The sequence below is a fragment of the Bos indicus x Bos taurus genome, chromosome 14 (assembly GCF_003369695.1).
Source record: "Bos indicus x Bos taurus breed Angus x Brahman F1 hybrid chromosome 14, Bos_hybrid_MaternalHap_v2.0, whole genome shotgun sequence".
NCBI classification, from domain to species: domain Eukaryota; kingdom Metazoa; phylum Chordata; class Mammalia; order Artiodactyla; family Bovidae; genus Bos; species Bos indicus x Bos taurus.
This window is the reverse complement of record NC_040089.1, coordinates 4953966-4977554: the sequence shown is the minus strand read 5'-3', so window position 1 is coordinate 4977554 and position 23589 is coordinate 4953966. Positions and strand designations below refer to the sequence as shown.

At 41.0% G+C, this 23589-nt stretch overlaps 1 long non-coding RNA gene across 1 annotated transcript in view; it reads right to left on the bottom strand.

The window, feature by feature from the left end:
* Positions 1-21028: 21028 nt before the first annotated feature.
* LOC113904081 overlaps positions 21029-23589 on the bottom strand; it is a 12013-nt gene continuing 9452 nt past the window's right edge. The window contains exon 2 of the long non-coding RNA XR_003514401.1: positions 21029-21242. This is a non-coding gene — a long non-coding RNA (uncharacterized LOC113904081). The remainder of the gene's footprint in view (positions 21243-23589) is intronic.

Here is a 23589-nt window from a genome sequence, read left to right as displayed (position 1 = left end):
TGGGAATCTGAAGTATCAGATTTATTCAGCACTTATAGGAATTATTTAAAATGTTGCAGTGATCAGAAAATGGACTTTGAAAAAAAGAAAAAACAAAGAAAAGGAACTTTGCAACCTATGAACTTGTGTTTGTGTCCTGCTCTTAATTTGGTATAAAACTTTAGTTACTTCATCTTTATGGATTTCAGTTTGACACTTGTAAAAACGGAATAATTAAATTTACATTGTAGGCTAACTATGAAGAAGTTTAGTCAAAGTCAAGTGAGTGAGTGAGTGAGTGAAAGTCACTCAGTCATGTCCGACTCTGCGACCCCATGGACTACACAGTCCATGGAATTCTCCAGGCCAGAACTTTGGAGTGGGTAACCTTTCCCTTCTCCAGAGGATCTTCTCAACCCAGGGATCGAACCTAGGTCTCTGCATTGCAGGCAGATTCTTTACCATCTGAGCTACCAGGGAGAATAATCAAAGCTATGGTTTTTCCAGTAGTACAGATGGGAGAGTTGGACCATAAAGAAGGCTGAGTATAGATGTGATGCTGGAGAAGTCTCAAGAATCACTTGGGACTTCAAGGAGATCAAACCAATCAATCCTAAAGGAATTCAACCCTGAACATTCATTAAAACAACTGATGACTGATGTTGAAGCTGAAGCTCCAATACTTTGGCCATCTGATGCCAAGAACCGACTCATTGGAAAAGACCCTGATGCTGGGAAAGACTGAAGGCAGGAGGAGAAGGGGATGACAGAGGATGAGATGGTTGGATGGCATCACTGAGTCAATGGACATGAGTTTGAGCAAATTCTGGGAGATAGCGACACAGGGAAGCCTGGTGTGCTGCAGTCCATGGGGTAACAGAGTCAGACACAACTTAGAGACTGAATAACCACAACAAATGAAGAAGAAATAAAGAACACATGTAAAGTTCCTAGCCCAGTGTACTTTTAATGGTATAGATTTGATAATTGATGGCCATTGTACCCATTTGTGTGTGTATTATTGGATTTAGATTGCAAGTCTCCTCATTTCTATGAGAGTGATACTTTGCAAGATTTTCTGAGAATTATAGGAATTCTACATGCAATGCATTACCCTGTAAACAACAGCTATTATTATCAGGAGGGAGAGAAGGCATGGAAGGACAGCCCAGGTGGAAGAAAGTACCTCCCGGCCCTTCTCTAGGTATGAAACAAATTGCAAAGGAGCCCACCACAAAAGTGATATTCTCATGGCAGATTAGAAAAGGTTAAAGAATTCTAAGTGTAGGAAGTTTTGTGTAACTGGCCTTAATCTTCCTGATAGCTAGGAAGACTCGTGTTCTGTTTCCCCACTGGATACTAGCTAAAATGTCTCTAAATCCTAATAGGAATAAGCCTGAGAATATTCTGAGCCAGTTCCTGCCAGAGGCATACATGTCACCTTGCTGTAAATGTGCCCCCAGGTAACCCATGTAACCTGAGGCAGCTCCAAGAGGGGAGGTAGGGGACCAGAAATTCCTAAGCCTAAGGGCAGGAACACACGGTCCCTTCTTAATTTCAGATGCGATTATATCAACGACAAATGTATTCTGGAGTTAGTATCCAGGACAAGGGATATATTTAACCTGATTTATTCCTCAGCTCTCAGGCCATGTCTCTACTGTGTTAAGTCTTTTGTAATATATATAGAGAAATAGGGCTGGGACGTCCCTGGTGGCCCAGTGATCAGGACTCCATGCTTTCACTGCTGAGGGCATGGGCTCAGTCCCTCCACGGGGAACTAAGACCCCACAGGCCATGTGGCATGCACCTCCTCCCAAAAAATAAAGCAACAAGCAAGAAAAACAAGGGAGTGCCTTCAAGTATACCTCCTTCTTAGACAATGTGCTTCCTTGGCTCTGTTGTCTTAAAAATTACGTCCAGACTAATTTTCTCGACAAACATGGGATGTTCTCCATGTCAGTCTCATCTCTACCCTTTCCACTTCTTTTTCTGATCCATGCCCAACACAGCTTGCCATTATTAATCTCTGATCTGGAGAGGCAGTTCGCGCACACAAAAAGTGATCACTCCTACTCATTTTACCTTCATTTTACCTCCATGGAACAGATTCTTTCAAAAAGACTAATAGTCTTGTTCTTTCTTTTGTTCAGTTTCCCGTGGCTCATTTCACTGCCAAATAGCAAAGCCTCTTCATTCAGCATCAGTCTATGAGCCCAGATGAAGCAAACTAGGAATCCTGCTCTTCCATCAGGCCAGAGATTTTCCGCAACCACCGCAAACAGCATGCTAAAAAGCATGTCCAATCCGTCTACTCTGCCACATGCTTTATAAACTACTGGCTGTCAACTGAGAGCATAATCTCATCATTTCATCAGCTGTGAAATACAGTGAAATCAGTTGGGAAGTCTTTTTCTAGGTTTTTAATCAGTGAACAAGATGAATCCTGGAAGTTCATCGGTGGTCCACCTAACTCATCAGAGTATAGTCTCCTGAGAGATTTGGGTGTCGAACGCTTAAATCAGGAAGGAAAAAAAGAAAAGAAAAATACTCATTTCCTCTGAATGTGTTCTTTGCACACACAACTGGAACACGTAACGACAGCTCCAAACTGGTTAAGGAGTCTGGGGTCACGCCTGCCCATTGTCTCCACTCTTTCAAGTAGAGACACACCCAGGAGCAGGCAGAGACATGCATTAAGGAAAAGATGAGATCATAAAAGGGAATCACTAAGAAAAGGCAAATGGCCAAGTATTTGTGGGGTTGTTTTGTAGACAAACTACTTAGTTGGAAGTAGATGAGAACTAGCAGAGCTTAGAAAGAAAGATTGGGGCTTGGTGGAGGAGAATGGGTCACTTCCAGAAACAGACAAGTACTGTCCTGACGTGCAGCATGGCATTGATGGCTCTAGGAGAGTGCTAGCCTTCTTTTCTTTCAGTTGGTGCTGAGGGACCAGCTTATGACTCCTGACACCCAGGCTACTGATGAGAGAGTGGCAGAATGTAGGTTTTATGACACTTTAACAATAGCAGAGCTTAGCCAAGTCTTGAAGAACTCAGTTGGCAGTTGGTTAGAAAGAAGGCTTGGCATGGAGGCAGATGCTGAAGATGCCCCCAAAATTTGTGCTCAACAGCAGCATGTTTCCTTGTGACTCAGGCCTGAGGAGCCTCTGTCTTATCTCCAGATACAGGCAGCTGACGTCAGATGTGTCCTTGCTCACTGTAACAGCACATATGGAGGGTTCTAGAGAGCCAGCAGGGAGGGAAGAGTGGGTTGAATAAACCGAATCTCAATAAGCTGTCTTCTCTGCTCCCTTTAAACCCAGCAAAAAATTAAGTCTCTATCGGGACTGATAGGAAGGAAACCAAAGAAGCTACTTGGCCAGACTTTAAGCTAAAGAACCAACAAAGCCTTAGAGATGAACACATCACTTTCTACCAGACTTAGCTGTTCTAAGCCCCACCGAGCTCCCTCTCAGCCCTCAGGTCTGATTCTGATACTTCTTTTTTCCAATCCAGTACATATTTATTGATCCTCTGCTATTACCAAAGCATTGAGCAGTCATTTAGAAAATACAAAGTTGGCAAAAATAGAGTGAAGCCCTCGAGGAACTTGTGTGGCTCTGATTCTTTCTGCCACACACCTTCCTGCCTCCTTCTCCATCTGACAAACTCTAAATCAAGTCATAAATTGGTGGCTTATGGACTCAATCTGACCTGCAGTATTTTCGTTTAAGTTGAATTTAAATGTTTTTAGTTACTAGCATGATCTCTGCAGCTCAGTACATGTAAAGCAGTCACTGGGCTTCCCCAGGTAGCACTAGTGGTAAAGAACCCTCTTGCCAATGCAGTAGATGTAAGAGAGAGATGCGGGTTCAATCCCTGAGTCGGGAAGACCCCCTGCAGGAGGGCATGGCAACCCACTCCAGTATTCTTGCCTGGAGAATCCCACGGACAGAGGAACCTGGCGGGCTATAGTTCATGGGGTCATAAAGAGTCGATAGGACTGAAGTGACTTAGCATGCATGCAAAGCAGTCACTATTACAGGCACTGCTTCTTTAAAAAAAGAAAAAACTATTTTATTTATTTAGCTGTGTCTTAGTGGTGACATACACAGTTGTGGCGTGTGGGATCTAGTTCCCTGACCAGGAATCAAACCCGGGCCCCCTGCCTTGTGAGTGTGATGTCTTAGCCACTGGACCACCAGGGAAGTCCTGACAAACACTGCTTCCACCTCACATACTTTCCTCACCTCCGACAGCTGTTGTGAACACGTTTGGGCACTGGCCCCAGGTTACCTTCCTCCTTCTCCAGGAAGCCCTCCCTTAATGTGCACTGCACGCTCTGGTTACAGGAGCCATTCCTGTATCCATCATAGCTCCTGACTTCTTGAAAACAGGAATCAGTGTTTTGTCTCTGTCACCAACACCTTTTGTGCTGCTTGGCACATACAAATGCTCTTTTTTCTTTTACGAATAGATATAGATTGATAAACAGAACGTATCTCAAAACAAGACACTGAGATAAAGCTGCCATGGAAGGGGTGCTGAAATAAACTGAGAGCTGTTAACTTCAAAAAGTTAAAGCATCTTAAGCTATTTGATACACAACAGTTGTAATGCATAATTTGATAATAGATCATCCCATTCTTCCCCCCCCCCGCCCCAGTTTAATGAACTGTCTTTTTGACTATGCATTCCTTGGGAACAGAATCTTCTCCCTCTTCTTAAAATATTAAATCTCTGTGGAGAGTACATGGCAAATGATAGATGTGCCAATAATCTATTATGAATAAACAGAAATATCTGATGTCTTCGGGTGCAGGAACACACACATTGCTTTCCAAAACGCAGCACCCTTGGGTGACAGTTAGAAGGAAGAGGATTTGAATGCTTCAGAGAGGAAGAGAAAACGGGCCGAAGGGGTGCAAACATGTGATCAGCTCTTTAGGGGAATCATGAGGTTGGTGTTCAGAGCCACTTGAGAGACTTCTTCAAAGATCAGCCCTCCCCTTTGAAGCTATGAGAATTGACTCTCCCATGACTGCAACTGCCTGGCACTAAATCAGGAAGAGATTTATGAAATTTAACAGACCAGAATATTATTACATAAAGAATACTGCCCCTTAGCTGCCATCAAACCGCTCAGCCGTCTGTTTGGTTTCACTGTTTCCTGAACACTTTACCACATCCCTCACTGCCACTAGGTCAAGAGGCCACACAGGACATTGAGGCTCTGGTCTCCATGGGGGTCGGGGTTGGGTCAGGGGAGTGGTCATCAGAAGACTTGGTTGTTGTTGCTTACACGATCAGTCATGTCTGACTCTTTGCAACCCCATGGGCTGCAAGCCACCAGCGTCCTCTTATCCATGGGATTTCCCAGGCAAGAATACTGGAGTGGGTTGCCATATCATTCCCCAGGGGATCTTCCAGACCCAGGTATCAAATATTCAGTACCACCATGCCTTCTGTTTGTTGGTTGTTTGCTGCTCATTTGCTGACAAGTATTGGGTACAACTTTGTGTTTGGAGTTTGAAGAAAAGTAAGAGCGTCCATTGAGTGACTTCTGATTCTCTTCCTCCTGTACTTCCACCGTTGGCTGGCAGGAGCAGCTTTTGCAGGTTTATGCATAGTGACACCCATGTGACGAGAGGGCTTACATGGCCTCTCCTCAATGGTGGCCTGCCACTGTGATGGGGCAGTGCTTCTTACAATGTCGTAGCTGAAGCCCCAAGGATCGCTACATAAGCTCTTCAGGTGAGCTAAACACAGTGGGACACCTGCAAGTCAAAACCCAGATAATAACTCATTTTCAGGTAGGAATTTCACCCTACAAACCCTAATCCACACTAGAATAAACTGTCATAGCTGTACCTGAAATACACTTCTCATGTTTATCTTATGGATCTTCTATGACTGAGTCCACTTAGTCCATTATCAAAAGCCACACACTTGATTATTTTAAAAACATCTTTGTCTTCATGGATTTATCCAAAGCTACTTGAGCAGCTTTGCCACACTGCTATTCAACAGCATGAGAGATCCTGAAAACCTTTTCTGTCTCTCCACTTCAATTTCTCTCTCTCCCTTCCTCCTTTTCTCCCTCTCTCTCTCTGTAACAGAGAGTAACAACTTTTAAAAAAATCACTTATTTATTTGGTTGTGCTGGATCTTCGTTGCAGCATGCAGGCTTCTCATTGCTGTGGCTTCCCTCACCGGGGACCATGGGCTCTAGGGTGCACAGGCTTCAGGACCTGTGGCATGTGGGCTCCTGAGATCGAGAGCACAGCCTCAGTAGATGTGGCACACGGGCTTAGTGGCTCCACAACATGTGGGATCTTCCTGGATGAGGGATCGAACCTGTGTCTCCTGCATTGGTAGGTGGATTCTTTACCACTGAGCCACTGGGGAAACCCTCTGCTACGACTTTCTGAAACTTTATAGGTCAGTGCTCTGTGATGACCTAAAAGGCTGGTGTGGGAGGAGGTGGGAAGGAGGCTCAAGAGGAAAAGGATGCATGTATACATAAGGCTGATTCATGTACTGCTGCTACTGCTAAGTCACTTCAGTCGTGTCCAACTCTGTGTGACCCCATAGACGGCAGCCCACCAGGCTCCCCCATCCCTGGGATTCTCCAAGCAAGAACACTAGAGTGGGTTGCCAAGACCTTCTCCAATGCATGAAAGTGAAAAGGGAAAGGGAAGTCGCTCAGTTGTGTTCGACTCTTCCCGACCCCATGGACTGCAGCCTACCAGGCTCCTCCACCCATGGGATTTTCCAGGCAAGAGGACTGAAGTGGGTTGCCATTGCCTTCTCCGATTCATGTACAGCAGGGACTAACACAGCTTTATAAAGCAATTATCCTCCAGTTAGAAAAGGTAATGGGTCAGTGTTGCCACTGAGAAAGACACATTTAATTCATGGTCAAGGCTGCTTCTTCTGGGATTCTGGTAAGCTGCCTGGAGGAGGTGAGTCTTGTGGCTGCTATTGGGCTGCTAAGCCCACATTTAATGACTTCAGTTTCAAGCTATTGGAGGATAGCTGAAGAATTTCCAGAATGAAACCACACGGCAGTTGATCCACAAACCTTAAATGGCATTTGAAATATTTTAAAAACAAAACTTAATAGGTAATGTAAAAAGTAATTAGATCAACTGGACAATAGACATGTAAATGTTTCAATCCCTTTGATTTCCTCTGTGGGCTTCCCAGGTGGCGCAGTGGTAAAGAATCCATCTGTCAATGCAGGAGACACAGGTTTGATCACTGGGTTGGGAAGATCTCCTGGAGTTGGAAAGGGCAACCCACTCCAGTATTCTTGCCTGGAGAATTCCATGGACAGAGGAGCCTGGTGGGCTACAGTCCATGGAGCTGCAAAGAACTGGATATGTTTGAGCGACTGAGCACCCATGCACTCACACGTTTGCCTCAGTAGAACAAACTCAGTTACGAAGGGAATATTTTGATAAAGGAGTATAAAAATATAAAATTACTACTTTCTTCCAATGCAAACATGTGACATAAATTGCCAGGTCAGCCGTTCCCCAGTGCACCCCCATCATGACCCAATGCCATGTGATGAATTACTAGGGACATGTCAGGAAAAAACTGTGTATGCTGTTACTTAGATTATTTTTGAGGCTTCTGAGATATCCTAACAAAAATATTTACCCACAAGCCTTAGAAAGAGGTTTGGTGGATCTAGGCTTTAGGTTATTGTGTCCCTTGTCACAAGAACGTCTCTTGTGTTTTCCCTCACATCCAACACTCATAGATCAGAGGAAAGTGAAAGTGAAAGTTTCTCAGTCAAGTCCAACTCTTTGCAACCCCTTGGAGTCTACAGTCCATGGAATTCTCCAGGCCAGAATACTGGAGTGGGGAGCCTTTCCCTTCTCCAGGTATTTTCCCAACCCAGGAATCGAACCCATGTCTCCCATACTGCAGGCATATTCTTTACCATCTGAGCCACAGGGGAAACCCAAGAATACTGGAGTGGGTAGCCTATCCCTTCTCCAGGGGATCTTCCTGACCCAGGAATCAAACTGGGGTCTCCTGCATTGCAGGCGGATTCTTTACCAACTGAGCTATCAGGGAAGTCCAGGACATCTCTTGTGTTTTCCTTCACATCCAACACTAATAGATGAGAGGAAGCCCACATTTAATGACTTCAGTTTCAAGTCACAAAATCGTAAAGGAAATTGAGTTAAGGTTATCAGAGAGCAGGTAAACAGATGCTGGGCAACAAAAAATAGCATTGGCCCAAACTAGAGTTAATATTCCTCTTCCTAAATTCTCATATAAGCAGTACTCTCTTTTGTCCTAATTATTGCCTGAGGAAGCCAAGATCCCAGGGAGCCTGTCAGATCACACCTAGGGACGGGTGATCCTTCTGCCAACCTGGGTTTTGCTGCATCAAAATTTTGCATTCCTATAGCAGTTGCATGCAGAAATCCCTCTACTAGGATAATCAGGAAGTCACATTACAGAGAAAAAAAAAATACCAGAAGAATATATAGGCCAAAATTTAGCATACTTGTTTATCAAAAACTTATGAAAGTAGGACAATGCACTGAAAAATAAAAATCCCATGGATGGAGGGTCTGGTGGGCTGCAGTCAATGGGGTTGCTAAGTCGGACATGACTGAGCAACTTCACTTTCACTTTTCACTTTCATGCATTGGAGAAGGAAATGGCAACCCACTCCAGTGTTCTTGCCTGGAGAATCTCAGAGATGGCGGAGCCTGGCAGGCTGCCCTCTATGGGGTTAGGCAGAGTTGGACACAACTGAAGCAACTTAGCAGCAGCAGCAGCAGCAGTATATATATAAATCTCCTTACCATGTGTATTTTATTGAGCAGAATGCTCTCTATTTTTGAACAGTTGCAAGAAATAATCCTTAGATGATGATAGAATGCCAAGTACAATGGGATACACATAGAACACTCTAAGGGCTGTTCTTAGTGGGAAGTTACACTCCTTTCAAAGTACCATTATAAATAATGTAACAGCTAATATTTATTGAATGCTTCTTATAAGCCTGCCATGGATGTACAGGAAGAACTCAAGAATGAAAAGAACCACAGGCAAAGCAAACAAACATTACCGTCCTCTTGGAACTTCCTGGTGTCCATCGGACAGGGTTGAAAGCACAGTACTGAGCCACAGAAACAATTCCTCATGGGAGATAAAACATAACAAGCTACCACGGGGAGGTACAGAGGGGTTAAAGAGAACCACGTGCAGAGTTCCATACCGCACAGAGTGACAACGAGGACGCTGCATTGTTTCTCAAGAAGACTATTTTACATTGGGAAAATAAGCATAGGGAGGATCAAATTTTCTCTGTGTTTGGCAACTCACTTATCGGGACACTAGGATTTACCCCAGACATTCTGGTTCAAGCCATTTATTAGTGAGTGGTCCCCAAGGTAGAGTTCTCTTTTCTATGCACCCCCAAATTGGCCTGTTAATATTCATAATTTTCATTCATACTTTCCTCATTTTTTAAAACTGAAGTATTTGATATGGTTATATTTATATATGAGTATATATGGTAATACATTAAGACATATATAATTTTAACGTAAACGCATTACTTAAAGCAGGGTGCATTTTCATTTTATGCTTTAACGCACGGAACTTTTTTTTTTAAGTGATCACTAAATTAAGGCATAATTGTATGCTGCCCACTGGTGTTCTTAAAGTGTAAAACAATTGCTCCAGCCTTTAAGTCAAGAGCACAGAAATAAGCCACCCTTCTCTGAGTCAAAATGTGTTCAATTACTCGCGGTAGCTTTCAAGTTGATAGTCAAGAGGCATCATTATATCAAAAGCTATTAGTTCCCATAGATTAAATTATATCTAACACTCACCACCCCCATCCCCATTAAAATACCAGGACTTTTCAGACCATTCTCTCTGCTTTCTCGGGGGCTCCATTAGCATCATGAAGAACTCAAGGCCGTGAATTGGCAAGTAATTAAATGGAGCATGTGATGAGATTCCGAAGCCTCTTGTCTACTTGGAGGAAACCCAAGCGACTCATCTGAGTTGAGGTGTCTAAGGATTTCTGTCATCTGAAAACATGATTCTTAGAGCAGCACAGACCACATCCTGCAGCTGATGAGGAAAATAATAGAGGCTGTTCTTATCAAGAGGAATACAGCGAAGTCACTTGGCCTGACTGAGCCTTCAGAGCTGGTTGGAGCTAAGGGAATTCATTGTCTTTCAAGAAACATATGAAGCATTTATTATGTGTCAGGCTCTATACAAAGTAAAGAAATAAGACACGTTTCCTGTCCTTAGGGTCTCATGTGCCAGTGGAGCAGACATATAAACAAATACATTCATAATGCCATGTCGGAAATTCATGAGCAAATCAGTAAACAAGGTTTATAGCTTAGCGCCATTCTTCAAACTCCATCTACACATCTCCCTATCCTGTCCCTCTGTGCTGGCCTATAAATGCCAACCGAGGACACAGGAACAATTCTGTAAGATGGCTCAGATAATTCAGCATGTGCTGTATATTTTTTGATTTAAAAAAATTCAGTTTCAGTTGAAAACTATATGTAAAATTGCAAAGGAATGTAACAATAACCCTCATCCACACATTGCAGAATGAATTGCAATCGGAATCTTGTTGTCTGTTTTCACTTCAAAGAAAAATAAGTTTATCCTTTCATAAAATTGACACATGGCTATTCAGTTCAGTTCAGTCGCTCAGTTTTGTCCAACTCTTTGTGACCCCGTGAACCGCAGCAGGCCAAGCCTCCCTGTTCATCACCAACTCCCGGAGTCCACCCAAACCCATGTCCATTAAGTCAGTGATGCCATCCAACCATCTCATCCTCTGTCATCCCCTTCTCCTCCTGCCTTCAATCTTTCCCAGCATCAGGGTCTTTTCAAATGAGTCAGCTCTTCGCATCAGGTGGCCAAAGTATTGGAGTTTCAGTTTCAACATCAGTCCTTCCAATGAACACCCAGGACTGATCTTTAGGATGGACTGGTTGGATCTCCTTGCAGTCCAAGGGACTCTCAAGAGTCTTCTCCAACACCACAGTTCAAAAGCATCAATTCGTCAGTGCTCAGTTTTCTTTATAGTCCAACTCTCACGTCCATATGTGACCACTAGAAAAACCATAGCCTTGACTAGACAGACCTTTGTTGGCAAAGCAATGTCTCTGCTTTTTAATATGCTGTTTAGGTTGGTCATAACTTTCCTTCCAAGGAGTAAGCGTCTTTTAATTTCATGGCTGCAATCACCATCTGTAGTGATTTTGGAGCCCAGAAAAATAAAGTCTGACACTGTTTCCCCATCTATTCACCACAAAGTGATGGGACCAGATGCCATGATCTTAGTTTTCTGAATGTTGAAGTTTAAGCCAATTTTTTCACTCTCCTCTTTCAATTTCATCAACATGGCTATTAAAAAGTTTAAATCCATAAAAGAGATGAAAATGAAAAATAAATCACTGCAAACCTCCCTGCATAAAATGTAACCTTCAAGGGACTCCCCTGGCAGTCAGTGGTTGGGACTTGGCCTTCCAGTGCAGGGGGTACAGATTCAATCCCTGGTCGGGGCAGGGGGTGTTGGGATCTCACACGCCTTGTGCTGAAAGACCAAAAACCAAAGAACAGCAGCAATATTGTGATGGATTCCATAAAGACTTTAAAAATGGTCCACATCAAAAAAATCTTTTAAAAAAAGTAACCATCAGTAACATCAGATGCCATCGTGTGGGGCAGCTTTCAACGCATGTAAATAGGCACGTAGGGGAGATCACATGCTGAAGGAGTAGGGTCTTTATTAAAAGGAGATAATTGTGTCCATGCTACTTTTCCCACCCCTTAGCCATCCATCAATCCATGCCCTTTTCTTTGTCAAATTCTTGTTTCATAATGATCTCATTGTTTTTGACTCTCTTTTGCTTGTTTACCTCATAGCTCAGTTGATAAAGAATCCGCCTGCAATACAGGAGACCCTGGTTAGATTCCTGGGTCAGGAAGATCTGCTGGAGAAGGGAAAAGCTACCCACTCCAGTTTTCTGGCCAGGAGAATTCCATGGACTATATAGTCCTTGGGGTCTCAATGAGTCAGACACACTGTGTGACTTTCACTTCACTTTCACTTGCTTATTTCCTTAGGCATCAGCTGTAAGGGGCATTTTGTGATATAGTTTCAGCTTTCTATCTCATTTGCTCTTAAACTGGTTTTTCTTGCTTTTGTCTATGTAATATTTATCTTTTTATAGATATGCCTCTCTAGTTGGGTTTAATTATTCTGGCTCCTTCCACTTGCCACCTCTTAGAGTCTTTCTTCAGTTCATGTCAATCACTCTTTAGTACTGACTGGACAACTCTAATAGGCTGAGTGCTGTGCTAAGTCCCGGTTCCTATTGTCCATGGGGGAGATGGACATAGAGGAGAGGGCAAAGCAAAAATATAACTACAAATATACTTGATGCAGACAAACATGGAAATTGAGTAGCATCCTCTTTTACAGAGGGTGGGGAAGAAATGCTCCTCTAAATTAAAAAAAAAGATAGTTAATCTCAAATCTAAAGGTTGACAAAACCAGCACCAGAATAGTGCATGGCATGTGCTAGGTGTTTAATAAATATTTTCTGAATATTTTCAGAGTACATTAACATGAATATTAGGGAGAAGAACATTTAAGGGGAGGACTTAGCAGTGCTCAAACATTTTCCTGGACTCAGATATCCTATTCATTCTCCTCTCTAGTTTTGACATCTCTTATAACCATGATGACACTCATAATAACTACTATTATATTTATAGCTATCATGTATTGCCACCATAAAAGAGACACTTTATGGATTGCTTTGTATTGTTATCTCAATTAACCCTCACAAAATCACAAGATAAAGATTTGTGTGTGCAGGGTGTTTCATTTTTTTTTTCTTATTTTTCACATCAGAAAATGGCAGCTCAAAGTTTAACTGAATGAGCTAAGGACACCCAGTGAGCTATGGAACAGAGTTTGAAACCAAATGCAGGTCTCTCTTTCTGCAAATCCAATGATCTACATCTAGAATGTTCATATGTGATCTGATGTGATCAAGGACTCGCTTCAGTCGAAATCCCATGGAATGTAACAGGTTCAAGTCATCTACCCACCTCCGTCAAGACTGGGAAAGGAATTCTGAGAAAAGGTAGTGAGGTAGGGTAGGTTACAGCCCACGACTGAGGCCAGGTTTATCTGGATTCAAATTCAGATCTAGACATCGGCTGGGTGAATAACCTTAGGCAAACAACTCAAGCCAAGTCATGTGAGTTTCAATACCTGCACCAAAGAGATAATAGCACATTCATTCTTACCAAGATTCAATGATACAATATAAATAAAACGCTAGCACCTTGTTTGGCAGAAGGTGATTTCCAATGTAGGTATAAAGACTGGCGTTCATGGAGTCACAAAGAGTCAGACTCGACTGGACAACTTAACAACAACAACACAAAGATGACGCTGAACGTGGAACAGCTGGCTTGTACGTGCAGAAAAGGGTCTGGGTGGCTTAGAAAGAGGTAACAGATAAGCCGGGATTTGAAGGACAAATGGAATTCACAAGGTAATCTGGAGGAAAAAAATATTCTGGAGCTAATGAATTCTGTGCAAAAAGACAGGAGACAACTCATTACCTGGAAACCACACATCGACAATCTGTTTTTTAACATTTCCTTATAATGACATGGGGCCCTGGAACAAGGTGCTTAAAATAGCATTCATACTGGTAAGGATTCTAATCAAAACTCATCCAGAAAAGAAGGAAAAGGGTCCTCCTTGAATATTTATTAATTTTATTTTCTCAACCAGCTGGGTCTGGAAGGAGTTTTTTTTTTTTTCCAAGTGCCAAGTATCTCTTACATTTATTGTCCAGAGTATAAGTTCTCCAAGGCAAGGAACTTTCAGAATTGAGATATTCACTGTATACTAAATGCTAACTATTACAGTCTTTCTTTCCTAAGTCCTTGGAGTGCCAGCTGGGCCCAGAAACTCTTAAGTGTGAAGCTCAAGTGCAGAAGCTGGGATGGGAGGTATTTCAGGAAAGCAGAGCTAGTTGAAGTTTTGGAAGACGGCTGTGAAGAATATTTCTGCTTTGCTATTTCCAGCTCAATTTAGCAGCTTTGAGAAAGAAGAGGAGATTTTCATTAGCATTTTATTCCCCTATGTTCACCCATACCATGTGGTAGAAATAAAATTTCAATCCTTCCTGCTATTATCTTGGTTAGAACCATTAAATACTTTAGCTTGAGTGGAATTATTAAGGAGGAAAGAGAGAATTTCATGCTGACAGTTTATTGGGTGTCATCACATGGTTCAATCCTCCCAATTCATGAATAGTTACTGCTGGCCCCATGGATGCACAAAAAGGTGAAGCAGCTTGCCCGAGGTCACACAGTTAAAAGAGTACCTTGCCAGAATATGGCCTCTCCTCACATATTAAAACCCATTTCAAAATCATGTCGCCATTCACTGGCTGAGGCTTTATTTCTAACAAACCCTACGCAACATATACATGGAAAATGCACTGATAAATAATACACAATTTCAAGCTCATTCATCACCTTTCCTTTGGTATGTGGTGCATCACCATGCATAGCAGGATCTGCAGCAACATGCATTAAACATCATGTGAATTTTTGAATTAAAAGAAAAAGACTACAAAGGCTAAAATCTACTGTTTAAGTGATAGTGTAAGAAACAAAGAAGTGAATTATTCAAAAATTCTGGGATATTGAAAGCAACTGAAAAACATTAACTATATTTTGGAGTATTCTGATATTTAAAAAAGACAGAAGCAAGTTACTTAATAAAAAATTGAGTATCAGTTTGCTAGGAAAGATACATGTGTTTTGAGTTTATAATATTTGGCATAGATTTGTACAAAATTATTATCATCATGGGCTGTTGGGAGGAGCAGTGATTCTAAATATTTATGAATCTCATGCATTACCTCAAATTTCATTATTATCGGGCCATCTGATTGGAAGAAAGCTCTAGTTTCCTAAAGCTTTGTTTGAAGACAAATGTTATCTCTCTACCTTGTTTTTATCATTCCAATTTATTCTATGGTCATTTGTAACTGGGACTTCCCTGGTGGCTCAGCGGTAAAGAACCTGCAGGCCAGTGCAGAAGACACAGGCTTGATCCCGAGTTGGGAAGATCCCTTGGAGAAGGCAATGGCAACCCACTCCAGTATTCTTGCCTGGAGAATCCCATGGACAGAGGAGCCTGGGGGCTGCAGTCCAGCGGGTCACAAAGAGTCAGACACGACTTAGCCACTACACAACATTTGTAACCATCTCGCTTGTTGATGAGTGAGCTTGAAATTCTGTATCATTTATCAATGTATTTTCCATGTATATGTTGCATAGGATGTGTTAGACATAAAGGGCCTGTATCAATGAATGGTGACATGTTTTTGAAATGGGTTTTAATGTGTGAAGAGAGGTCAGATGTAACCAAATACAGCTTCACGTCACACCTCTAGGTCCTTTGCCGTCTGCTGTGATGCATGTCTTAATGTACCTCTGCTTAGATTCACCTCTTCACCTACATTTCCAGTTTGTCTCCCACCTTTTCTCCTATGAACCCTGGATCTCTTCCTATCCACCTTGTTTGGTTAATTTATTTGGGGACCAAAAGAAATGAATCTCTCTCCTTCAAAAGTCAAAGCTCCCAATAATCGTGTTGGACCATCATCACCTGCTCATGTACCTGTGGACTGTGTACAGTTTACACGACAGAGCAGGAGGCTTGGGTTTTCTTTGAGCTTTTACCAGGGGTGCCACAGGGGGGCAGGGGCAGGTGAACATGAACTTATTACATACAGGAATGGACTCACAGACATAGGAAACAAACTTATGGTTACCAAAGGAGAAAGCGGGGAGGGACATATTTGGAATTTGGGACTAACAGGTATACATACCATATACAAAATAAACAATAAGAACCTACTGTGTAGTACATGGAACTCTATTCAGTATATTTTCCTATAATGGAACAGAATCTGAAAAAGGAATATATGCATGTATAACTGAATCTCTTTGCTGTATGCCTGAAATATTGTAAATCAACTATACTTCATTAAAATAATAAATGAGATAAAATATCAATATGACAAAAAGATGAGGGTTGGAGATACACTGATAGAATCAGTGAAAAATCTTAGAGAGAGTAAGACAACGAAATGGAGAGGAAAGAAAGATTACACTGACAGAGAATAAAAACTGAAATTTGTCCCTTATTTCTGTGTTAGAGGACCTGAGAATGTAATGGCACATTTCAAAATACAAGGATCTCAGCAAGGAGCTTAAGATATGTGTTACTTGTTGAATAGTAATGGTGAAAGTGGGCACCCTTGTCTTGTTCCTGACTTTAGAGGAAATGCTTTCAATTTTTCACCATTGAGGATAATGTTTGCTGTGGGTTTGTCATATATAGCTTTTATTGTGTTGAGGTATGTTCCTTCTATTCCTGCTTTCTGGAGAGTTCTTATCATAAATGGATGTTGAATTTTGTCAAAGGCTTTCTCTGCATCTATTGAGATAATCATATGGTTTTTGTTTTTCAATTTGTTAATGTGGTGTATTACATTGATTGATTTGCGGATATTGAAGAATCCTTGCATCCCTGGGATAAAGCCCACTTGGTCATGGTGTATGATCTTTTTAATGTGTTGTTGGATTCTGATTGCTAGAATTTTGTTAAGGATTTTTGCATCTATGTTCATCAGTGATATTGGCCTGTAGTTTCTTTTTTTGTGGCATCTTTTTCAGGTTTTGGTATTAGGGTGATGGTGGCCTCATAGAATGAGTTTGGAAGTTTACCTTCCTCTGCAATTTTCTGGAAGAGTTTGAGCAGGATAGGTGTTAGCTCTTCTCTAAATTTTTGGTAGAATTCAGCTGTGAAGCCGTCTGGACCTGGGCTTTTGTTTGCTGGAAGATTTTTGATTACAGTTTCAATTTCCGTGCTTGTGATGGGTCTGTTAAGATTTTCTATTTCTTCCTGGTCCAGTTTTGGAAAGTGGCAAAAATATACAATGGATTAAAGACAATCTCTTTAACAAGTGGTGCTGGGAAAACTGGTCAACCACTTGTAAAAGAATGAAACTAGAACACTTTCTAACACCTTACACAAAAATAAACTCAAAATGGATTAAAGATCTAAACGTAAGACCAGAAACTATAAAACTCCTAGAGGAGAACATACGCAAAACACTCTCCGACATACATCACAGCAGGATCCTCTATGACCCACCTCCCAGAATATTGGAAATAAAAGCAAAAATAAACAAATGGGACCTAATTAAAATTAAAAGCTTCTGCACAACAAAGGAAACTATTAGCAAGGTGAAAAGGCAGCCTTCAGAATGGGAGAAAATAATAGCAAATGAAGCAATGGACAAACAACTAATCTCAAAAATATACAAGCAACTCCTACAGCTCAACTCCAGAAAAATAAATGACCCAATCAAAAAATGGGCCAAAGAACTAAATAGACATTTCTCCAAAGAAGACATACAGATGGCTAACAAACACATGAAAAGATGCTCAACATCACTCATTATCAGAGAAATGCAAATCAAAACCACTATGAGGTACCATTTCACACCAGTCAGAATGGCTGCGATCCAAAAGTCTACAAGCAATAAATGCTGGAGAGGGTGTGGAGAAAAGGGAACTCTCTTACACTGTTGGTGGGAATGCAAACTAGTACAGCCACTCTGGAGAACAGTGTGGAGATTCCTTTAAAAACTGGAAATAGAACTGCCTTATGATCCAGCAATCCCACTGCTGGGCATACACACTGAGGAAACCAGAAGGGAAAGACACACGTGTACCCCAATGTTCATCGCAGCACTGTTTATAATAGCCAGGACATGGAAGCAACCTAGATGTCCATCAGCAGATGAATGGATAAGAAAGCAGTGGTACATATATACAATGGAGTATTACTCAGCCATTAAAAAGAATACATTTGAATCAGTTCTAATGAGATGGATGAAACTGGAACCTATTATACAGAGTGAAGTAAGCCAGAAAGAAAAACACCAATACAGTATACTAACGCATATATATGGAATTTAGAAAGATGGTAACGATAGCCCTGTGTACGAGACTGCAAGGGAGACACCGATGTGTGGATCAGTCTTGTGGACTCTGTGGGAGAGGGAGAGGGTGGGGAGATTTGGGAGAATGGCATTGAAACATGTATAGTGTCATGTATGAGGCGAGTCACCAGTCCAGGTTCGGTGCACGGTACTGGATGCTTGGGGCTGGTGCACTGGGACGACCCAGAGGGAGGGTAGGGGAGGGAGGAGGGAGGGAGGTTCAGGATGGGGAGCGCAGGTATACCTGTGGTGGATTCATTTCGATGTTTGGCAAAACTAATACAATATTGTAAAGTTTAAAAATAAAATAAAATTTAAAAAAAAAGATATGTGTTACTTGAATGTTTCTCAACCTTGAAATACCCATGGGAAGAAAAATAAAAGTCTTCAGACTTTCTCTTTTAAAAATCTCCTGCATAATTCTAGCATGGTCTGAGAAATCTATGTTACCCTTGGTTATTTTTATGACAAACCACGTTTGGAAATGCCCGTGATTCCTCCGGACCAGACTTATCTCTGTAGCCACTCAGACGAAGAGGGCTTTGCAAGCAGTGTCTTTGATGACATGAAACTAATTGATGTCCACATGGGGAGACTGATGCAATGCTCATGAGATCTCCCAATGGAAAGCAGAGACCATTCAAACGTCTCCATCCCATGCCCAATATGCCACTCCCTAAATGTTTGGCATTAGGCAGAGGACATAGTTATTCTGAACACCTATTACCTAGCTCAAGGAAATAACAGCTGCTTCTCAGTATTGTTTTATTTTATTTTTAAGGATGAAAATTGTCTCTTTTATTCATGCATTCATTTATTTGGCTGTGTGAGATCTTTATTGTGGTGGGAGGGCTCAGGAGCACGTGGGTTCTGCAGTTTGCAAGACAGGTTTAGGTGCCCTGTGGCATGCGGGGTTCCAGTTCTCTGACCAGGGATCAAACCCGTGTCCCCTGCACTGGAAGGTGGATTCTTAACCACTGTACTGCCGGGAAGTCCCTCAATGTTGATTTACATATTACCTAGATTAACCCACACGAATCTCTCAAGGCAGTATTGATTATCTATTATCACACAATAGATGTTCCTCGAATGGCAGCAAAGAGGAAGAAGAGAAAGAAAAGGAGAGACATCTAAGGGGGAGAAGTTGAGGGGAAGAGGTATAAGGTGCAGCTCCTTCTATTTCTCACTTCAGCACATTCCTTAGAGAATTATTTTTCAAAAATTGAACAACAGTGAAGGCAGTATAACCCCACCAAGTGTCAATGAGTAATTTTAGCTATCCGTTTATGTATATATTCAGGCTACAAGGCAGGCCACCAATGTCTATTGATTCCACTCCTCTGAAATAGATGGTTTTGCTTAGCTCTTAAAAGTGAACAACTTTCCTGACACCTACCGCTTGTTTAATAGTTTTGGAATAATCTATATTTCATCAGGATGATGACTTATCACACCCAACCTTCTGCTGTCTTGCAAACTATTGATTTAAGGCGGTTTAGCACTTGTATAGCATCTAATAAATTGGTCCCGATCGGCAATGCTGTGTTACACACTCATTCCTCACTATGTAATACTGGCCTTGCATATTTTAGAACACCTCTGTAGACTCGTTTTCTCGACAAGATCCTTCCTCTTCAAACCTTTCCACGGAAACAGCCATTGCTTTTCTTTTATAATCCACATAAAGCGTTTAGATAAGTACAGGGCACCACAATCAATATTCATACTGTGATTTATTGGAGGGGGAAATATTCCAGTAAATCGTCCCTGTAAATCCAGTGTGCAAGGTAGTTAGTGCAGTAATCCATCTCCTGGATATTCTAAATGGGGCATTAATGGGCTGGAAAGGTGGAGGGCTCATGAATCACCTACCTGTGATATAGGTAGTTACAGACTTTATTAGCTCAAATGCTTCACACTGAGCTCTGCCTTCTGCCCCTTTCTTCCACCCTCTCACCCCCTGTGTCCAGCCCATTCATCATCACTCAGCCTCCCTTTCTCAAAATGTTTGTCTTCTGTTCTGTTGAGCAGTCTAGTTCTCTGATTCTGGCTGTGGTATTTTCCTGAAAATACAGAGGCTTCTAATTTGAATTTTGCAAATGTTTCCTATTTCCTATTTTTTCCCTCCAGAATTAGTTTTTCCACAATAGATTCCTCTTTCCTTCAAACGTCTGTATAAGAATGTATTTGGCATAGAGGTGACTTTCATGACTTTCCTCTGAAGTTCTCTAGCATAGCTGCATTTGCAAGGTTACAGGCTTCAGGAACATTGCAGAAGGTACCCTGACTACCCGATGCGGTCTTATGTGATGTTATGAATGTAAAATTTGACAAAGTCTTAAAAAATGATTCAAAAAACCTGGTTGAAAAATGAGTATTCCAAACTAATACATACTTAATTGTTTAGAAACATGAAAAGGTATAGTGATTTCTAGAAATTGTGATATAGTTACAATGTAGTTAGAGCACAGACATACAAATAACAATAAGAGGTGAGAGTGGAAAAAGAGATTGAGGAAAACTTGCAGGCTTAAATATTTGATAACCATTTGCTGAGTGGATGAATATACGAGTTAATCATTCAACCAAACAAATCAATGAATAAACTGTTTCTCTTCTTTGGTTTTCACGGTTATAATCTTCTTCAGAAACACAGTGATTTTTGTTTGTTTTTCACTATTTAATATCTTGAATATTTTTATTCCTACCATAGACTCTTAAAATGAAGTCAGAATGATTGTCTTACTCCATCAAAGTTTGCTGATCTTTAATAAAGAATCAAAGTTTCTATTCTTTTAAACCATCTCCGTCTTGATGTCTTCTCAGGTGGTAATAATTAGGTCAGAAATATTGCCACATTTATTTCCAACTGTTTATACCTAATATTTTATAAAAATACCCTGAGCCAACACATCAGCCAGTCCTTTCAATTTATTAATCCAATCACCCATCTCTTTGGATTGAGACCCTAAAAGCACTGCTGGTAAAGTAAGATGGAGAGGTTGTCCTTGCACTCAAAGGCAGCAGCATCTTAGAAGCCGAGCAGAGGGACTTTCTGCTTTTCACCTACAGATGAAGGTAAGTGGCATTTCCAATCTGGGACCTGAGGTTCCTAACTTGAAGCCACCTAGCAAAAAAAAGAAAAAAAAATATATATATATATAATATATTACTAAGAAAATAAAATGCCTAGCAATTTTTGCTCTCTTTTATATCAATATTTTATAGTGGGAGGAAGATGTAAACAAAGTCCTATGATAGGGAATTTTAATTAAATAAACTTTTCAATATGACCCCTAACATAGAAAGGGCACATCTGGAGATACTGGAATCCTTCTTTTTTACTCTAGACTATTTTCCTTACTATTTTGCTCTGTAAGCATGTTCATTTGCATCATTTTTTAGAGTCTGCATGTAAGTGATATCATATAACATTTGTCTTTGTCTGACTTACTTCACTTCGTTCGCTAATCTCCAGGTCCAGCCACGTTGCTGCAAATGCATATTTCATCCTGTTTAATAGTTGAATAATACTCTGTTGTGGAGTCGGAAATGGCAACCCACTCCAGTATTCTTGCCTGGAGAATTCCATGGACAGAGGAGCCTGGAGGTTACTGTCCACGTGATTGCAAAGAGTCGGACACAACTGAGCCAACGAGCACACGCGCCATATTCCACTGTATATATGCACCATATATTGTTTATCTTTTCCTCTGACGATGGACATTTAGGTTGCTTCCATGTCTTGGCTATCATAAACTGGGCTGCAATGAAAACTGGGGGCACGGATCCTTTCAAACCATGTTCTTCTCCAGGTATATGCCCAGAGCGGGACTGCTGGATCATACTGTAGCTCTATTTTTAATTTCTTAAGCAACCTCCATATTGTTCTCCATAGTGGCTGCACCAGTGTGTACATTCCCACCAGAATCTCTCAATCAGGTTATCGTCCCCAGTTATGACGTCAGAAGGGAAGTCATGGAACAGCAACAGACCACACCAAATCCTCTGGAAACTCCTTGTCATGTTACTATGAAATTCAGTTCATGGAGGCTACCAGGAAAAGACCTGTCTCGGTCCTTGGCTTGTTGCCTTGTCAGCCACACATCAGACTGCTTCTCTTCAGGAAGAAGAGGAGAAAAGAAGAAAAGTAACTAAAGCTGAGACACCAAGATGTCTCAGTCCTAAACTCAGCTCCTGTTTTACTAATCTCACAAAGCTCTTGTCATAATTTATCAATTATAAATTATTACTTATTAATCCATAATTTCTCTGACTACTTTTATAGACGTGGGAACATCTTCTGGTTTGTACTTGCAGTCTTCTAATTTTGGTATTTTACTTGAAATTTGATTCCTTCTACTCAGACCCAACTGACCACAATAGCAGTTCTTCTTTGAATTTTGTGTTTTTTAAATAAATCCAGATATTTTGGCCTTCCGTGATAGCTCAGTGGTACAGAACATGCGTGCCAATGAGGGAGAGACAGGTTCAATCCCTGGATCAGGAAGATCCCCTGGAAAAGTAGATGGCAACCCACTTCAATATTCTTGCCTGGGAAATCTCATGGACAGAGGAACCTGGCTAGCTATAGCCTCTGGAGTCACAAAAAATTCAGACACAACTTAGTGAGGAAACAAAAACAGCAACCAGATATTTTAGGTCTTTAATTCTGGAGGTTCATTTGAACAAAACACCCCCAAGAAATTATACCTAATAATTGTGAAAAATAAAATTTTTATCTATTTTTTATGAAATCAACTGAGATGAATATCAGTGTATTGATAAAGAACATAACGAATTCATTATCAGATACAATCTTGAACTTTGTTTCTTTAGCTGTAACAGGTGTTTTGAACAAACCGTCCTTAGTCTCTAAATCTTTAACTTTTCAAATTTACAAATAATTAGCTTTCATGCAACAACATCTGTATTTTTTTCTCATAGATTGATTGGTTTGTGTATTAAATTGTTGAGTAATTTATATATACTAAGTCGCTTCAGTCCTGTCTGACTCTTTGTGACCCTTTGGACTATAGCCTGCCAGGTTTCTCTGTCCATGGGATTTTCCAGGCAAGAATACTGGAATGGGTTGCCATGCCCTCCTCCAGGGGATTTTCCCAACCCGGGGGTCAAATCTGCGCTGCATCTCTTAAGTCTCCTATATTGGCAGGCAGGTTCTTTAGCACTAAAGCTACCTGGGAAGCCCGATTATTTATATATCAAATGCATAAGTAGTACTCTCTAGGTGCCAAACATCTTATAATGTATCACAAAAATTCTTTAATCATTTGATATGAAAACTTAAGAAAGGTACATTATACGTCTATTTTATAGATGAAGAAATTCAATCATATATAGTGTATTTGCCCAAGGTCATACAGTGAGTAAGTGGAAATATTAGGATTCATGTTTTTAAGTCCTGATTCATAACCATAATAGTAACCTGTTACAATAACTGGTAGAAAATATTA